We start from the raw sequence: 15,803 nt of genomic DNA, 5'->3' as shown, positions 1-15,803 counted from the left end.
CCACATGAGGCATGCTTTTTACCTTCCACCAAGATTGTGAGGCCTCCCTAGTCACATGGAACTGTAAGTCCATTAAACTTCTTTCTTTCATAAATGGCCCAGTTTCAGGTATGTTTTTATCAGCAGCATGAAAATGAATTAATACAGTAACTTGGTGCCAGTACAGTAGGGCACTGCTGAAAAGATACCCAAAAATGTGGAAATGACTTTGGAACTGGGTATCAGGCCGGAGATGGAACAGTTTGGAGGGCTCAGAAGGAGACAGGAAAATGTGGGGAAGTTTGGAACTTCCTAGGGACCTGTTGAATGGCTTTGAACAAAATGCTGATAATAAAATGGACAATGAAATCCAGGCTGAGGTGGTCTCCAATAGAGATGAGGAACTTGTTGGGAACTAAAACAAAGGTAACTCTTGTTATGTTTCAGTAAAAAGACTGGCAGCATTTTACCCCTGCCCTAGAGATTTGTAACTTTGAACTTGAGAGAGATGATTTAGGGTATCTGATGGAAGAAATTTCTAAGCAGCAAAGCATTAAAGAGGTTACTTGGGTGCTGTTAAAATAATTCAGTTTTAAAAGGGAATCAGAACACAAAAGTTTGGAAAATTTGCAGCAGACAATGCAATAGAAAACTAAATCCCATTTTTTGAGAAGAAATTCAAGCCAGCTGCAGAAATTTGCATAAGTAATGAGTACCCAAAAGTTAATTACCAAGACAATAGGTAAATTGTCTCCAGGACACATCAGAGCCCTTTGCAACAGACCCTACCATCAAAGACCCAGAGGTTTAGGAAGAAAAAGTGGTTTTGTGGGCCAGGTCCAGGGTCCCCATTCTGTGTGCAGCCTAGGGACTTGGTACCCTGTGTCCCAGCTGCTCCAGCCATTGCTGAAAGGGACCAATGTAGAGCTCAGGTCATGGCTTCAGAGGGTACAGGCCTCAAGTATTGGCAGCTTCCATGTGTTGCTGAGCCTGCCAGTGCACAGAAGTCATGAATTGGGGTTTGGGAACCTCCACCTAGATTTCAGAGGATGTATGGAAATGCCTGGATGGTCCAGGCAGAAGTTTGCTACAGGGGTGGGGCTCTCGTGGACAGCCTCTGCTAGGGCAATGCAGAAGGAAAATGTGGAATCGGAGCCCCCACACAGCGTCCCCACTGGGGCACTGCCTAGTGGAGCTGTTGAGTAGAGGGCCACCATCATCCGAACCCCAGAATGATAGACCCATTGACAGCTTGCACTGCTCACCTGGAAGGGCCACAGACACTCAACGTGAGCCCATGAAAGCAGCCAGGAGGGAGGCTATACCCTGCAAAACCACAGAGGTGGAGCTGCCCTAGACCATGGGAAGCCACCTCTCGCATTAGTGTGACCTGGATGTGAGACATGGAGATCATTCTGGAGCTTAAAGATTTGACTTCCCCGCTGGATTTCAGACTTGCATGGGGCCTGTAGCCCCTTTGTTTTGGCCAATTTCTCCCTTTGGAATGGTTGTATTTACCCAATGACTGTGCCCCCACTGCATCTAGAAAGTAACTAACTTGCTTTTGATTTTACAGGCTCATAGGCAGAAGGGACTTGCCTTGTCTCAGATGAGAATTTGGACTGTGGACATTTGAGTTAATGCTGAAATGAGTTAAGACTTTGGCGGACTGTTGGGAAGGCATGACTGGTTTTGAAATGTGAGGACACGAGATATAGGAGGGGCCAGGGGTGGAATGATGTGGTTTGGCTGAGTCCCCACCCAAATATCATCTTGAATGTAACTCCCACAATTCCCATGTGGTTGCGGGAGAGACCTGGTGGGAGGTAGTTGGATCATGGGGCAGGTCTTTCCTGTGTTGTTCCCATGTGGTGAGTGGGTCTCGTGAGATTTTATGGTTTTAAAAATGGGAGTTTCCCTGCACGCTTGTCTGCCGCCATGTGAATGTGCCTTTCACCTTCCACCATGATTGTGAGGCCTCCCCTGCCATGTGGAACTGTAAATCCATTAAACCTCTTTCTTTTTTAAATTGCCCAGTCTCAGGTATATCTTTATCAGCAGCATGAAAACAGACTAATACACCCAGTCTCAGGAATGTCCTTAAACCAGCATGAGAACAGGCTAATATCTGTATTCTTCACAGCCTATATAAGCAGTGTCTAATTGTCTTGGCAGGTAGCTTAAAGAACAGAAATTTATTTTCTCATAGTTTTGGAGGCTGCAGATCTAAAATTAGAATGCCAGCATAGTTGGGTCCTGATGATGGCTCTGTTTTTGGCTTGTCAATTGCTGCCTTCTCACTGAGTTGTCACATAGTAGAGAGAGAGAGAGAGCACATACAAGAGATTGCTCTCTGGTGTCTCATAAGGGCATTAATCCCAAAATTAGGGCCCCACACTCACAAATTCACCTAACCCTAATACCTCCTCAATGTTCCATTTCCAAATAACATTTCATTGGGGGTTAGGGCTTTAACATATGAATGAGGGACACAAATATTCAGTCCATAACACTAACAAACAATAGGAGTTCTATAAATGGATCTTTATGCATACAGAAGTTCCTTCACAGCATTGGCTTCCAAACTATATGTCGAGTAATTCCTATTACCCTGGCTCCTGTCCTAATTTTGTGTCTGAATCTCCAGATTTTCTAATCATTTTTTGAGCTAATTGGTATTCAGCTCGATATCCTTATATAGCTCCAATAGTCAGTTTCTATTGCAACCCAGTACTCTGACTGATATATCTTATAAAGTACAAGTCAAATCAGAAAATGCCAATATAACTTGCTGCTATTCAGTAATCATTACATCTTAGGAGATTTACTGAAGTTCAAATAACCAAATGGATGTGACAGTTACTTACTTTCCAACATCTTCCTTCAGCTCATTCCATCCCTCTACTGAGCGTATATTTGGCTTCCAAAGCTCCACATGCCCATATTCTCTCCTCCTTCACAGATGACTTTAAAATGCTCATTTATCCGCAAAGCTATTTCTGAATGTTTCTCTTTTTCTTTGGACTTTCATAACTCTTTGACTAACATTTATATAGAACATTTCCCATGCTACTTTGTGGGGCAATTATTCATGCACATAATTCCTGAGGATAGGAATTATAAAGTATACACATGAATTAAAAAAATATACCTATGGGACACTTCATAAATGTGAAAATAAAGTGATTATGTTTTTTAAGTTAACCTGCACATGAAAATCATCAGATTTACTGTAAATCCCAAAGCCATCCCTAAAAAACATTGCAAAATTCCAATACACAGATTGTATCATCAGTTCTTCAGTGCGCAGGTTGTATCACCAGTTCTTCAGTGCACAGATTGTATCACCAGTTCTTTCAGGCCGGATGATAGAGTAAAAAGGGAATAAAGGGTTTAGAAGTGAATATGTGGGTTCAAATTTTAATTCATCACCTACTCAAGACTACCACTGAGTATTAGCTTTTATCTCTGAAAATTAGACCATACGTAGTGTTATCATCATTTTGTAGGAAAGTGTAAAAAAAGAAGTGTAAATTGTCTAGAATATAGTAGAGAAAAAGTAAATGTTAGCTAATTCCCTTCGATATTTTTGAAAGTATAATAATATTTACAAAAGGCCAATTTGATCAAATAAAAAGCACCAAGTTATAGCATTATAGTGGGACTTAGATATGATTTGGCCCAATGCTATATTAGTCAGAACTCCTTGCTTTGTTTCAACAGAACCAGACGAAGAAAATGTGTAAAAAGAAAGAAAAAAAGTGGAATCCATTTACTCATTTAACAGATATTCACAAAACACTTCTGTAGGCCAGGGACTGTATGAGACTTTGGAATACCACAGTAGTAAGACAAACATGTTCTTTGTGTTAAGGTAAGTCATGGCCCAAGTCTCAAAGGAAATCAAAGTCAGGGTACAGGCAGACCTCAGCAAATGCTTAGAATTCGATTTGAAAGACATTTTGGTCCTTGATGGCATGTCCTGTTTTTCATCTCTTCTTGTGCATTTCTTCATTCTTAAGTCCGCAGATCAAATTTTCCATTTTCCAAACATACCATAGTATTTATAATTCTAGAGTTTATAAACTACTATCTACAGATTCCCTGTCTTAATCTCCCCTTGTAGCAGAATCTGGTTGGCTAAGCTGGAGCCAGGAATGTTTTGCTCCAATCACCCATGAAAATGGGAAGCAGAGTTCTGGTACACAATTTAGAACAGACTCAGTCCTGTGGATTTTGGATTGAGAGCACAAAAAAGAAAGGAGTTCTTTGTGGTGTAAGCAGGTACAACCACATAACTTTTATGCAAAGTATTTGAACTTGAAAATAGTAATTAACTTTCTGAAGGTCATGCAATTTGGCAATGGTGAAGCCCAGGAAGAAACTCATATTGTTGAAATCCTAATTCGGTCCTCTTTCAGCTTTTTTAGCATTGGAACAAGAAATGCCATCTCTGTTGGACATTTTCAGCTACCAATTAACACTAACCTAACTTCATGATAGATGCTGAATGAGATACTAAAGAATTGTAAAACATAGTACACATTCAGATGTAACTAAGGTTTGTCAGGCACTGTGGTTTGATTCCTTCACACATGTTTTATCTAGGAGCTTCCAATATCTTTGGTGGTATTCAGGGCCACACTACGTAAATGCAAGGGGTAATATAATTAAAAGTGAATATTTATAGTGCTTACTTTACTCTTGGAAGAAAATTATAAAACGAATCACCAGGAACCAGAATAATTGCAATAAGCTTTGAGGAAAAGGTAAAATTTGACCCAGGTTTTGAAGAGTGACTAAGTTTAGTGTAGTGATAGAGGAGAATGAGGGGGTTATAGGCAGGGAATATTCCTGAGCAATGGTGCAGAGGTGAGACTGGGTGTATTTGGGGGGCTATGATGAAGGGAAATATGAAGGATTATAACAAAGCAGAAAGATTCTGCTGAAAACTTTTGACTTAAGAGTTCCAGAATTTAAAATGATAAAATAGATAATACACACACACAAGTGCACACATGCATGCACACACACTCACTTGGTTTATAATTTTTGGTGTTTAGCTAGTTGAATGCAGTGTGTTCTTGCCAGCTCCTTGTGGTTTTCCAAAGTTTTGTATGTATTAAAAACTCCAAGTTTCTAAAAGCTCCAAGATGTTATTGGAAACATGTGGCAATATAAATGGCTGGAACTGCCAAGTATGCAGCCTTTTCAACCTATGTATGGGTTAAAAATAGAGTAAACTGATTTTCAGACAAAACAATACTACTTACCATGAAAGTAAGGAGGAGTAAGCATATCCTTATATACCAGCTGTGTAAATTATAGCTAAGACAGAACTTCAGTCTTGGACAAGAAGGAAAAAAAATCAATATTAATCCACTCATACTTGTAATGGAAGGATGTGGTCATATAAAGTATTACTGGCTAGCATAGGATCACAGTCTGAGTTTGGAGACAGATGCTATATGTTTGCTATGGAAACAATAGACAGTTAACATTGTATTTGATATGGAAAAATCAATCACAGTGTTAGCAGCTAGAAACTGCTCTATTTTGAAGCAAGAATACAAAATACCTCAAACAGTTGTTAAACAGAAGAGGTTTCATGATTATTTAATAACTGGATAACTGGAGAGACCAAACCAATTAAAATATCATCTGTAATACTTTTTCTAGGATTTGCTTTTAGGAATAATAAATATTATCTCAAATCTATTATTCTGACCTAAATGACGACAATAGAGAAATAAAATCCATCAGGACCAAATTTACGTTTTCCAGCGGGAAGTGGTTTCAGATTTTATTTGGAGCTGGAAAAGGCTAAAGTTCCTTCAGGCATTTTTCTGGAATCTATCAGATAAAACTTCAGGCTTTCAAACGTTTGGCAGTGTGCATCTGAATCATCAAATAACAACCAAAGTATACAAAGCCTGCAGGCTTCAGGAATCTGTTATGAATTCATCTCTGGCTGTGACCACACACATGTGGTGAAATGGTACTCCACTGGAAGGATTCAGACATTTAATTCCCAATAGCTCATGCAGAAGCCGTTGAGTATATTCAGTGCAACTGGAAAATAGGCAGCGTAAGCCAGGAAAAGTGAGAGCTTAAGCTGGAAAGAGAGGTTAAAGCATTGAATACCTTCCTAAGGAGTCTAAACTTAAAATCTAACAAGGCAAAGAAGAATTTCCTCAGATTTTAAAATAAAGAAATTGTACAAGCAAAAGTATATTTTAGAAAAATAGCTATGGTGGCAATATGGACGATAAATATAGGGAGAAGAATCTGGAAACAGGAACCGTGTAGGAGTCTACAGCAATTTGCAATGTGTTTGATTTTAAGCAAGGACAGTTATTTTTGAAGAGGAGAAGGCAAAATTGGGGTTAGAAGAGAGTAGATTAGAAAGGATTAATGTAGGCTAAAGAGGAAGGAATTGAAAATATTATAACACGGAAGTTTTTCCTTGTGAGCCTCATTAGCTATTAAAATCTCCAAAGGATTTGGTAAGACACAAGAATGAGAACCATTGCAAACAAATCTTATTATCATAGAGATTCAACATTAACTCTAACAATGTACATTGATGAGAACTGAGGGGAGAAAGTATTAGATTTATTTGATTTTTGCTTTAAATTCATGCTCGCCTTTTTACTGGCCTTTAAATCTGGAAATATAGCTTGACATGACTAAGCTTCATTCCTTTAGCAATTTTAAAAATTGGAAAATAATATCTGACATTGTGATTATGAAAACAAAGTGATATAATTAGTCACATGACCACCTTGTATTAGAGTAGATATTAAGTAAATAGAACTACTTGATAGTATTTTTAAAACTTCTAATTTTAAAAAATAAATAATATATTGAATGAAACTTTTTTAAAAACTATGTGATTTAAAAGTTCTCTAAACATCAATAATTTATCTTAAAGATCATGATTTTGACACTTAAGAAAAAATGATTTTTTTTCTGTGTATGCTGTATAAATATCCAAAAAGTATATAAAGTAAATAAATTCACAGCAGCTATTTTCAGAGTACAGTTTGAAAATAGAATTATATTCTTGTGTATGAAATTATTGACAATATGTAATATGAGGTCCAATTGTTAAATCCCCTATAAATGATTTTTATTGTCCAGATGCCAATGGAGTCTTATGGAAACAGGCTCTCAAATTCAGGAATGTTAAGAAATCTCAGAATAGTTTCAGATGTTGTCTCCCTTGTTTCATGTTTTTGGCTCACTATTTGCAGAAAAATGAAACAAAAAAAGAAAAGATATTTTGTCTATTCGTATACCTCCCTTACTTTTATGTCTATGACCAAGAAACTTTTTGCCATTTGGAAGCAGTCTTTCTAACATTATCTAGTGTTAAAAGAAGAGCTGTCAGTTCCTAAAGACAGCATAAGAAAATATACTTATCAACTATTCTTCATGCATTCTTTTTCTTCTCCTTTTCCTGATTCTGATTTTTCTCCTAACTCATCTTGGCTGAGAAGTACACTATACTCCAAAAAATAATTCAAGCTCTGTAGAAGATGTGAGAGGTATATAGGTTTATAACTACTTCCTTATTCTCCCTCTAGCAAACATGTATAGACCTTAAACCTGACACTTGAAATCAGAGCTCATTCTAAAATAAATACTACTTGTCAGTTTTTTCTGGTAATACCTCTACTTCAACATTTTTATAAATACAGATTAATTAAAACTATTTCTTACCCTAGAATATAATAGGGAATTTCTGTGAGTACTTTAATGCTTTCTCTGCTAAATCGAATACATCTAATTGTACGGCATATGCAAAAATTTGTTTGGTAACCTTCAACCCTCCGAAATTCATCTAGAATTGTGCTAGCATACATTACAGAGTAATTAATTATAGTGTATTGCCTATGCATAGTACTATGTCTTAGGCAGAGCATTATGAAGACACTTCAAAAATGTTTTAATTATTAAAAGGAGAGTAAAGTATAATGTAGTTACATAATCTTAAGCAAATTACTTACTATTCTTGACTAAATTTTCTTGTCTATAAAACAGGAGTAATAATAACACCTATCCTCATGGTAATTCTGAAATTAAATGAGATGATGCACATAAAGTACTTAGAATAGCATGTGTCACATAGTAAGTGCTTAATAAATATTAACTTTAACTATTATCTAGATCACTACTGTCTGATAGAAAGATAACATAACCCACATATATAACATAAAATTTTCCAGTAGCTATATAAAAAATGTAAAAAAGAAAAGAAATCAGATAATTTTGGTAATATATTAACCTAATGCATTAAAAATATATTATTACATCAATATGTGATTAATATAAAAATTGTTAATGAGATATGTTATATTCTCTTTTTCATACTAGACCTACACAATTTAGTGTATACTTTACACTTAAAGTACATCCCAATTCAAACTGGCCACATTTCAAGTGATCAATTTCTACCTGTGGCTAATGACTTCTACTTTAGACAGGACCAATCTAGATGCTTATTAAATTTAGACATGAGGGACATGTAACTCTAATAGAGCCATTTCTTTATAAATGGGTACACAAACCTCAAAAAGAAGAAGAAAAGGAAAAAGAAGACAAACAAGCTGTAGGGAATGTATTAGTATCAGAGTCCTGCTATTTTCTTATGAAATGACCTTAGTAAATACTGTGTTTCAAGTAAGTAAATAATACAAACATTTGAATTTAGAAAAAGTAATTATCACTGCACTTTTTGGAAAAGTATAAAGTTAAAGTCTGCCATTATTTTAGAAAAAGTATACAATTAAACTGGTAAACATACACGGAATTCTAGAATTAGCTTGGTTCTTAGAGAGTTAAAAAGACCCACACGGTGTTCAAAACATTCTTAAAATATTTTTAAGAAATTGTGTTTTTGTTCTCACTGTGCTAAAGCACCAAAGCTCTCCTGAGGCACACCCTGTGCTTATCAGCTCAAGGCACTCTCTCAGGCAGTTAAAAAGAAAACCCCTACCTTCTCCTCCTTGCTACATGAGCTGATTTCACAAGTTCTTTACAAGCTTTATTTACTATTCATTTTCATCTTTGAGAGAGAAACTTGAAATATTTAATCACAGGATATTATTCTTTTAAAATGCTTGTTAAGCCAAGGATTTGGTAAATGGCAGAAAAAAAGTGGCTGCAACAGTCAATGTAATTGTTATCCCTGAAATTGCATTTTAAAATAATTTAATAATTAAAGAAGTTTTTGGAAAACTGAGCAAGGAACTAAGAGAATAAAGAAACTCAAAAAATCCAAAGTAAGCCTGTCCAGCTGTGTGTGTACACATACTTAATTCTTACATAAAGCCCAACAACATTAATCATGTCTGTGAAATGATAACCATAACGACAGCTCTCGCTCTTCAGTCAGCCATACAAGGAAGCAGTTTCCAGCCATAATCCTCTACCATGAGCAAACAACTGACGAGCCCAGTCCTTTTGTCAGATACTGACAACTGAATCAATAAAAAGACACAGCAAAAGTTCAATCAGAACAGACACTACTAATACGACTGGCCTTTTGGGACCCACAGAAGCGTGGAACTGCTTTTCCATGTTAATTTCTTTTCATTATCCCTTGGGGTTATCACCTTCTCTGGCCCCTGTTAATTAAAAACTGCCTCCTACTAAAGTTCCTTGGCAGGCATTTCCCTCATGTCAGCCTATTCTGCTGACTGCTAAGAGAGGAAGAAATGAAGGAGGGAGTGTTATGAAACTGAGAATGTCACGATGCCAAAATCCTGCTCCTGTTCTCCCAGAAGACTGTGTGTATAATCAAATTTTTTTTATAGACTAACTTATAATAGTGGACTAACAAAAAATATCTAAGAACAATTAAAGATAATACTACATCAAAGTCAAACATATGGTGAAATTAGTTGATAGCTATGCAGACAAATCAGTAAGCAGGTAGACAGTCTTGTCATACTATCTTTTGGTTTAGCCTTATTTTGGAATTTGCTGAATTTAAGAAATTTTAATTACACATGTATATTTCTATTTGGTTACTGATGATAGCACTCACATTTTTGCACCCTTTCTCTTCCCATAACAGAGACAAACTTACTCCTACCTCTTTCCCATTCCAAATTAACATCAAGAATGACCTTAAGGACCAGGTTATTTTTTGTCTGTGCAAAAGTCTATAAGAAGAAATTTTTAGATTTAAAAAATTGCGCTAGGTCCTTTTAGCTATGTCAATGACAAACACGAATTATCTATATGGCTAGGTGGTCACATTATTCCAAATTGAATATCTGATTAAACATGCTTTTATTTTATACTAAAAATATAGTAATGCATTTAAACAATACAGAACTACATACAGTAAAAAATAAAAGTCTCCTGGTTCATCAAGGATTCTCCCAATCCTCTTGCCATCATTAATCATTACCAGCTTTTAGATTTTTTTTTACATTTATAAGCACACACATATAAATATATAATATTGTCTCATTATGTTTTTTAAAGTTTAAAGAAAGTAAAAATATTTTAATAACTGAAGAGGATTACAGAATATGAATGAGCTGAAATTAATATCAATCATTCCCAAAGAAGAAATATTTAGTTCCGTCTAAACTTTTGCTCAAAAAAATTTGCTACGGTGACCAGCATTTCACAAATGCCTTTAAAACATGTTTTAAAAATGATTTATGTACATGGTAAACATTCAAATAGTTTTTCAGTGTGGACAATCCCTGTCTCTCTCAACAGGGAAAGTCATTGTCAACAGTTTCTTCTGAATTTTTCCAGGGAGGCTGTGCTTTCAAGTGTGTATTTGTAGAAATGTATTCTATGTATATGTATATAAATGTATAAACACATATACACACATACACACATATACACATACTTTTTTGATGCACAAGTGATACCATACACACTGTTCTATAAACTTGCTTCATTGTATTTATATATGAAAAATTGTTTTAAATCTGTCCATATGGATTTTCTGTATTCATATTTATGTAACTTTGAAAGGGTAATATATTCATTGCTCAAATACATATAAGAAAAAATATAAAATGTATTTTTACGTAATATATATGAATGTATTATGTTTTTATTTTAATTATTTTTAATATTTTCATGTTCTTAAATGTTATTGTTTTTTAAATGTTTTAGTCATTACTTATATAACACAACCATAACATATATCCTTTTTTATTATTATGCTTTAAGTTCTAGGGTACAGGTGCACAATGTGCAGGTTTGTTACATAGGTATACATGTGTCATGTTGGTTTGCTGCACCCAACATACATCTTTTTTTTACTATTTGCCTTTTTGACTTAATATGTTCTGGAACTGTGCATATATAGACTGATTTTATTCTGTGGAAGTGCTAAGTAGTATTTCCTAATATGTATTCACTAAAATTCACAATAATTCACTTAATGAACATGTGAGTTTCCTTTCATTTTTCATATTACAAAGAATAATTCAATAAAATCTTGATATATACATATCTCTTTACATAAAATACCAAGTATTTTTTCCAATTACTTCCAAATCCAAATCTGGAAGGCAGACATTGACATATATTAAAATGTAATAAATACTGCACAACTATTTTTCAAAAAGGCCTTAACAATTCTCCTCACACTAATGATGTAAAGGTCACCCATTTCCTCATACCTTCTCCAACAATGGATATTATTATTCATTTAAATATTCTACTGGTTGTAATTTGCAGGACTTTACTTAGTGCCTGGTCTATTTAATCTGTTATATAATCTCAGCCGTACAATCCCTTGCAGATTTGTAAACATTTATTTTTCTATTAATATCTAGAATAAATCTCATTCTCCACCTCCTACCCAATAACACAAGATATAACAAGTCATGACTTCACAATCTTTCTCCAGTATTACTTGCAACCAATCGCTATTCCAGAATTATCTTGGATTTTTATTCCAAATTGTTATGGTTTTTATTACTTATAAGTATTTTGTATGCTTTTAAATTCATCACTGTTCTTTGACTTATCTTCCCTAAATTATTATTATTATTTTGTTGAAGTATTATTGATAATATTTTCAGGAAGAGGTTATGACTGGTAAGTTTACTGAGTTTTTAGATGTTCAAAAGACACTTTAATCTCAGAATTGAGGGGTTTTTTTATATATTAAAGACAGATTATAGATTAAAATGCCTTTCTTGGAGTGACACTATCAAGATTACAGACTTGGAAGCTCCAGGCTCTCACTGCCCTCATTGAAACATCAAGTAAATAACTATAGACTGACTAAAGTAGCTCTATGGGAGCTTAGGAAACTAGTCAAGGATCTACAAAAGCTCAGTGAACACCCAATCAAGAAAAAGCTACAGTCAAAATGGTAGAAAATTTTCTGATGGTTTTAGTCATGCTTACTCCATTCCTTCCCTGGAGCGGCATGGCCTGTCAGAAGGAACTTGTTTGTAACATTCTGGCCTTTTGTGGGTTGCCTGAAGGACTGATTTCTGTATCATCTGACTCAGAGCTGAGACAAAATGGTGGGCATAGTTTGCACTGAAGCCACAGAATACCACAGCAGGTGTTATAGCATAGGAAAACTGCAGGAAGACTGCAGACCTACAGATGCCTGAAGGCAAGAGATTATAGGCAGAAAAATATGATAGAACATATAGGCTTCAAGAAGTAGGGTGAGACTTTTTGAAAAATTAAGAGATGTAAAGACAGCCCTGTATAAGGGACAATTGAGAAAAAGTACACACATGGCATCAGAAAATATGCATGCCCAGAAAAGGCTTGAGAAGACTTTAAGTCTTCATGTTAGACTAATTAATTAAGATCTTCCCTGCTCCACATAGACCCAGTCTGCAAAAACTGGGTGAGTCCCCCTCAACCCCCACAAAGCCCCAATTTTAAACAAAAGATCACAGGTATACCAAGAAACATGGAAACATGGTCCATTAAAATAAACAAAATAAATCTATAAACACTATCCTAAAGAAACACAGGACTCTAACTTGACAAATTATTTAAAATGATTGTCCTAAATATACTCATTGAACTACAAGAGAACATAGACAACTAAGCAAAATTAGAAAAACAATTTATAAATGAAATAGGGAGATCAACAAAGATAGAAATTATGAAAAAGATCCAAATAGGCAATTTGAACCTAAAAAAACACAATAACTGTATTTAAAATTTTACTTAGAAGGATTCAACTTTGGGCTTAATTAGGCAGAAGAATCAGTGAACTTGAAGAAAAATTATTGGAAATTATCAAATCCAAGGAGCAAAATAATAATAATAAAGAATGTAAACAGAGCCTGAGTGTCTTATGGAACACTGTCAAGCAGAACAATAGCTATATTACAAGAATTCCAGAGAGAGAAAGACAGAAAGATAGAGGCAGAGAGGTTATTTGATAGAATAATGGCTGAAACCCTCCAGAATTTGAGAAAAATAATCATTATTCAAATAAAAAAGCTCATCAAATCCCAAGTAGGATAAACCTAAAGAGACCTACAACAACACACATTGTAATCAAACTTTCAAAAGTCAAGCACAAGGAGAATCTTGGAAGAAACAAGAAAAAAGAAATTCATCACAAAGAAGAAAGCTTTTATATGATTTTCAGTAGAGTTTTTAGCAGAAACATTACCAGTCAGAAGGCAGTGGAATTACATATTTAATGTTCTAAAAAAAAAAAAAAAGTTGGCAACTAAGAATACTATAGCTGACAAACTTGTTCTTCAGAAATGAAGACGAATTTAAGGCATTCCTACATAAACAAAATTTGTGGGAGTTTGTTACTACTAGACTTTCCCTGAAAGAAATGTTGAAGGGAATTCTTCAAGTTGAAACAATGCTAGACAATAACTGGAACCCATATGAAAATATAAATTTTTCTGGTGAAAATAGATATTTGGAAAAATATAGAAATGTGGATTATTACAATTTGGGTTCATAGTCTATTTTTAATTCTTTTATAGAATTTAAAAGAAAATAATTTAAGAAAACTACAGTGTTAATGAGTACATAATATGTAAAGATGTAATTTGTGACATCAAAATATAAAGAAGCAGAGCTGTAAAGAAATAGAGTTTCGAAGTGAAATCAAAGTTTAAAATAGTTATAACTTTAAGCTGTTTTATATAATCCCCATGATAAACACAAAGAAAACATCTGTAGAATATACACAAAAGAAAATGAGAATGGAGTCACATTTTCTCACTATTAAAAAATCAACTAAACACAAAGGAAAGCTGTAAGGGAGGAAATGAGGGACAAACAAAGCCAAAAAACAAGAAAAACAATTATCAAAATGGTTGTAGTCTTTGTCTCTATCAGTAAATATGTTAAATACGAATGAAGTGAACTCCTCAATCAGAAAACATAGATTGGCTGAATGAATGATGAAACAGAATTTCCCTATATGCTATCTACAAGAGACTCATTTTAGATCTAAGATATACATAGATTGAAATTGAAAAGCTGGAAAAAGATATTCTGTGCAAATAGTAACCAAAACAGAGCATGGGATGGCTACCTTAATGTCAGACAAAATATGTTTTAGCTCAAAAACTATTACAGGAGACAAAGAAAGACATTGTATAATGATAAAGGGGTCCATTTTCCAAGAATATGTAACATTTCTAAACACAGATGGACTAAACATAAGAACTTCTAAATATATGCAGCAAACATTCACAGAATTGATGGGAGAAATAGAAAGATCTATAATAATAGTAGGAGACTTCAATACCCCACTTTCAATAATGAATAGTACAACCAGACAGATGATAAATAAAGGAATAGAGGACTTAACACTAGAAAATAATTGGACCTAACTGACATATACTGAATACCCATCAACAGCAGAATATGAATTTTTCTCAAATGTGTATTTTGCCATTGATGAGTGGAGAGTTAGAACACGAACAGATTATATGTTGTGCTACAAAACAAGTGTTAATAAATGTAAAAAGATTGAGATTATACTAAGTATTTTATTCTGATCACAATGAAATGAAACTAGAAATCAGTAGCAATTACAAATTAAAAGATCGACAAGTATGTGGAAATTATACAATACATTCTTAGACAACCAATGAGTTAAAAAAGAAATCATATGAGAAATCGTAAAATGTTTTGAGACCAATGAAAATAAAATCACAACATGGGATTATGGAAAGCAGTTAAAGCAGTGCTAAGTGGAAAATTTATAGTTTACTTAACATTTTTTGAAAAGCGAAAGCAATCAACAACCTAACTTTACACCTTAAGAAACTAGAAAGTTAGACTCAAAACTCAAATCTAAAATGAAGAAATAAGGCCAAAGCTAGTAGAAGGAAAAAATAATAAAACTTAGGGTACAGAAAAACAAAAATAATATATTTCTTGAACTTATTCTATAGTATTTCCCATTATTTTCTATATATGATATTGCATAAGAATCAGCTGATGCCATGTTAAATCCTTTTTCTTTGAAAATAAACTTTATTTTCTTCCTCTGCTTTTCTGAAAGAATCTAGTATATCTTGATGTTTCTCTTCTATTCTGTTGATTTTCTTTGAATACCTTGGTTGCATATTCATATACGTAAAAAAAGTTAAAGGCTGAATTGTATATATGGCCGATATGGATTTTCTCAGCAGTTATTTGTGTTATTTACCCAGTATGCCTCTGTTGTGACCAGGATGTCTGTCTCAAAGTGCTTTCAAAGTGATGTGGCCTACTGATTACTTGAATTTAAAGTTTGGGGGTCTAAAACAAGTAAATGTTTTTTCTCCCCACTAGCTGCCAAAAGAGGAATACATTTCCTCTGGCAGTGAGGAAAT

The sequence above is a fragment of the Mandrillus leucophaeus genome, unplaced genomic scaffold (assembly GCF_000951045.1).
Source record: "Mandrillus leucophaeus isolate KB7577 unplaced genomic scaffold, Mleu.le_1.0 Scaffold221, whole genome shotgun sequence".
In the NCBI taxonomy this organism is placed as follows: Eukaryota; Metazoa; Chordata; class Mammalia; order Primates; family Cercopithecidae; genus Mandrillus; species Mandrillus leucophaeus.
Note: the sequence above shows the minus strand (reverse complement) of the source record.